Genomic DNA, 5121 nt, shown 5'->3' with positions numbered 1-5121 from the left:
CAACAACAACAACCAGTATAATTTAAATTTCAGAGAAGAAATTGTTAAAAGGGAAAAAGCTTAATGGCAGAGGTCCCTACCTGATGATAGCCATGCTATTCCAGACCTCTGCTCCCAGGACTGCATCCGCCAGTCTGAGGACAGAGCCTGAGGCCAGGCAGGCACAGGTATGTGAGTTCTGCAGTGTCAGTGGGAAGCCAGAGATAGATTAAGGGAGAGAGTCGGCCTGCCCACTCAGCTGATCCCATGGGGAACAGAGGGGAGCAGGGACCTAGGGTGTTATGGACATGGAGATGAGGGATCACAGGATTGCTGCTGCTCTGCCCCCACAGTACTTAGCCATACTGGATGCAAATAAACAGTCATAGGTGTTTGCTAGGGTGTGGAGTTCTGCCTCAGTCATGTGCTAGGTCTCCTCCATCAGATTAATATATTCCAGGCTGTGAGGCAGTTTCAGCTCTTCTATTTTGACAGACTGGGCCAGAAAGGAGATACACTGATCCAGAAGACCCTCCTTGGTCAGCTGCTCCTTGATGACATGGAACCGCACAGAGCTTTCAGGGACGTTGTCATCCCAGAGGCAGTGTAATTCATTGAGCTTCTCATTAGACACTAAACCCATGTCAGACAGTACCTTGGCCTCAAGGTTTAGATCCAACTCTTGCAGTCCTGTGATCAGGTCCTGTTCTGCTGCTTCTCTGAGGATCTTCATTCTGCCTTTCTTCTTTACCTCTGCGAGACTCAAGCTGGAGTACTGCACCCTTCTTAACGCCTTGCTTCAAGCTGGAGTATTGCACCCTTCTTAACGCCTTGCTTCAAGCTGGAGTACTGCACCCTTCTTAACGTCTTGCTTCAAGCTGGAGTATTGCATCCTTCTTAACGCCTTGCTTCAAGCTGGAGTACTGCACCCTTCTTAACGTCTTGCTTCAAGCTGGAGTATTGCACCCTTCTTAACGCCTTGCTTTGAGGTGTCGTTGGAGTTGCGGGGGTGAGGGTGATTGGGGGTGCAGGGGTGGGGTGGTTGGGAGGTGAGTTGGTGTTGTGTCTACTCCTTTGCTGCCTGGTGGTGGTGGCATCCTGATTGGTGGAAGTCATGGTTGGGGTAACTGAGCCCCTGACACGGTCCTGCACCAATTGTCCCTTGAGATGCTTCAAGACAGCAAGCAAGGAAGGGAGGGCTGCCCTGTTTTTAATTGGGCTATTGTCTTTTATTGTTGTTGAGTTGTTAGAGTTCTTTATGTGTTCTGGAATTAGATCCTAATGATTTACAAATATTTTCTCCCATTATATGGGTTGTCTTTTCACTTTCTTGATGGTATTGTTTGAAACACAAAGTTTTTAATTTTAATGAGGTTCAATTTATTTCTTTTGTTTCATGTGCTTTGGATTTTATATCAAAGAAGACTTTACCTAACCCAAGATCATGAAAATTTATTTCTAGTTGTTTTTTTCCTAAGAGCGTTTTACTTTTAATGTTGCATTTAGCTCATTTTAAGTACATTTTTTATGTCTGGGATGAGGTTGCAGTCCACATTCATTCTTTAACAGGTGGATATTCAGTTGTTCCAGCACCATTTTTTAAAAAGACTGATCTTTCCCCTGTTGAGTTGTTGGGAAGAATTTTTTAAAAAACAGTTGCTATTGATTCAGTTACAACGCATGACAAGCCCAGGTTTGCCAGAGTTCCATAGGGTTTTTAATGGCTGATGTTTTAGAAGTGTATCACCAGGACTTTCTTCTGGCGTACTTCTGGATGGATTTTCTCACCAACTTTTTAGTTAGCAACTGAGCATGTTAGTTGTTGGTACCACCCAGGTACTCATTTAAAATTTTTGTTTTTCTGGTTATGTATGATATGTTGTTGTTAAGTTCTGTCGAGTCGTTTCCAACTCTTAGTGACTCATAGGGTTTATAACTGTGAGGGGCTGGTGGGTTTGAACCACCAAGCTTGCTGTTAGCTGTCCAGTGCTTATCCTACAGCACCACACAAGGACTCCATCTGTGTGATATATATAGTCTTATAAAAAATGAGACATTATAAAAATATATAATATAAAAAGTAAAATACCTGTAGAATGCTGCCTCCAAAGGTAATAATTACTAACATGATAAATGAGGGGTTTCAAATAGTTGATCTATTACTATCTTCCAGGCCTCAAAGTCTATAAAATGATACCAGGCATAAATAATTCCCAGAAACATTATTTAGCATAGAATTCTATTTAATATGAATGATTCTCTGTGATACTCAAATAAGCCTAGTGGTCCAGTGATTTTATCTGTCATCCAGTCACTACTGGCTACCAGGAGAACTTCTCTAAAGTGATTCAGAAAACCCAAATCAAAGCTATTAGTAGTTTTATTAAAATCTATACATCTATTCCTAGAAGACCAGTTTTTATCTTAACTCTGTATTCTTCAATACACCAAAGTAAAATGCTCATATCTTCTGCAACAGAGAGGGTGTCAGCCTTAGTGTAGGAGGGGACTTAAAGCATGGACTCTGGAGTCAGACTTGTTGTTGTTATATACCGTGGAGTCGGTTCCGACCCATAGCGACCCTGTACAGGGTTTCTGAGGCTGTAAATCTTTATGGGAGCAGAAAGCCTCATCTTTCTCCCATGGAGCAGCTGGTAGCTTTGAACTGCCGACCTTGAGGTTCGCAGCCCGATTCCTTACCACTGCGCTACCAGACTGGCCTAATTCCAACTTCAGTACTTACCTAACTGTGCAATCTTGGACATTTAGAGAAGTAAGCTTAACCTCTTTGTGCCTCCATTTCCTAGTTAAGTGTGGAGATCATCATGCCCAAATTAAAGGGAAATTGTGAGAATTAAGTGAGGAAATATGTATAAAGTGCTTAGGGTAATAATTGTTGCTAAGTGCTGTGGAGTCGATTTCTACTCAACGACCCTGCATAAGGTTTCTGAGGAGCGGATGGTGAGCTTGAACTGCCAACCTGTGGTTCAAACTGACCATGCAGCGCATTAACCCACAGTGCCACAGCAGCACTCCAGGATAATAACTGACACTTAGTAAATGCTGAAAAACAAACAAAAACCCCAGTCCTCTATAGTTTTACTAGAATTTTCAGGTTGTAGGATAAGCACTCCACCTCTAGGTTTGTTTGAACTGCAAGGTCGGTGGTTGGAACTCACCAGCTGCTCCTCAGAAACCCTATGCAGGCTCCCTATGAGTCAGAACTGACTCAGCATGGCACTTAACAACAACTACATCTAAAAGCAGGTGATAAATGATCTAAACTCAAATTGGGGCTAACGGGTATGGGGAAGCAATATTTTAGCAGTTTTTTTTCCAGTGGACAGCATCAACATGCTCTTGTTTGCTGTTGTTAAGTGCCAGTGAGCACCTCATTAATTTCCAAGACAATTATGATCCCTTTTTATGTATAAAATAGTAAAAATAACTATGTGTTTTACCCTAATATTCTAGTAATTATCTTAAAGGTAAGTGGACTAAGTGCTTCAGTTGAAAGACCAAGAGTGACAGTTTAGATTAAAAATGCATTATATGCTATTTATGAGACCTCTAAAATGGAAGGCCTGGTGTGGCGCTGTGGGTTAATGCGCCAGACTGTAAATCCATTTGAATTGCAAGGTCAGCAGTTCAAACTCAACAGCTGCTCCTCGGAAACCCTATACAGGGTCGCTATGGGTCAGAACCGAATCGATGGCACTTAACAACAACAATAAAATGGAAGGATATAGAAGTGTTGAAAATAAAAGAATAAAAAAGGAAGGCCAAGGGTATATCATGGAGTTCTTGGATTGACAGGCTGAATAATTTCTACATAGGCAATATTTTTGAGCAAGGAAATACATGCTTAGTGTTTAGGAAGGTTTATGTAGGGTGAGTTTGAGGGAAGAGAAAAGAAGTGACTGAGGGTCTGAAGCAGGATAGCGACAGTGAGAAGAGTCTGTATAGATGCGCCTTTGAACACCGTTTATATTTGACTGGCACTTCCAGGAAATTACCAGTTTTGGGGGAAAGGGATTATGTATGGTAGATGCAAATCTGGAGATGTTATTTGAAGTCAAATTGTAGAAGGCCTGAAGTTTAAGTGTCAGGCTTCCAAATTTGGATTTTGTTTTGGGGAAATTTTATAAATTGGTGATGTAAATATATGAGTAGTTTACAGGCATTAATTGGCATCTCTATGTTAGATAGCTTGGAGAAGAGAAAGGTAAGAAGCAGTTTAACCACTTTGGAAACTGCATTAGTCTAGTGGTAGGATAAGCAGTGAACTGCTAACTGCAAGTTTGGCTGCTCCACAAAGAAAGATGAGACTGTCTGCTTCCTTAAAGATTTACAGTCTATGAGTCTGAATTGACCTAATGGCAGTGGGTTTGGTTTTGTTGTTGTTGTTGTTATGTGCCCTGGAGTCAGTTCCGACTCATAGCGACCCTGTACAGGGTTTCCGAGGCTATAAATCTTTATGGGAACAGAAAGCCTTATCTTTCCCCCACGGAACAGCTGGTAGTTTCGAACTGCTGACCCTTAGGTTAGCAGCCTGATTTGTAACCACTACACTACCAGAGTTCCTTTGGATTTGATTTAGACATGAGGTATTATATTTTTGAATGAGTAGTAGGGCATGGCCGTGGTAGCGTAATGGTTACAAGTTGAACTGCTAACCTCAAGGTCAGAAGTTTGAAACTACCAGCCATTCCGTGGGAGAAGATGAGGCTTTCTGTAAAGATTTACAACCTCGGAAACCCTATACAGGGTTGCTATGAGTCAGAACCGACTCCATAGTACATAATCACCACTACCCCCACTGGTGCATGGGCAAGAGTACTGTGGAAAACAGTAAGGTTCAATGTAGTCGAGACATAAAGATCACTTGACATAACAGAGTTCACAAAAGACGATGTTCTACTTCCTGCTTTGGTGAATAGCAGGTGAGATCTTAATTGGGTGTAAGTGGCCCTACAACTATTGGTCTCTCCTCCTCCAAAGTAGAGAAAATCAAAGCTGCATGGAAACAATTAGTCCAAAGGACTTCAGCCTCTATGACCTTGAGCCAAGAACTAAATGGTGCCCAGCTCCCACTGCTGATTGTTCTAAAAGTGATCACAATAGGAGGTCCTGGAGAGAATG

At 42.0% G+C, this 5121-nt stretch overlaps 1 pseudogene; it reads right to left on the bottom strand.

The window, feature by feature from the left end:
- Positions 1-76: 76 nt before the first annotated feature.
- On the bottom strand, positions 77-1095 carry LOC102825136 (annotated as a pseudogene).
- Between the last annotated feature and the right edge of the window lie 4026 nt (positions 1096-5121).

Source organism: Chrysochloris asiatica, unplaced genomic scaffold, assembly GCF_000296735.1.
Source record: "Chrysochloris asiatica unplaced genomic scaffold, ChrAsi1.0 scaffold00004, whole genome shotgun sequence".
Taxonomy (NCBI): Eukaryota; Metazoa; Chordata; class Mammalia; order Afrosoricida; family Chrysochloridae; genus Chrysochloris; species Chrysochloris asiatica.
This window is presented reverse-complemented; position numbering and strand designations above follow the sequence as displayed.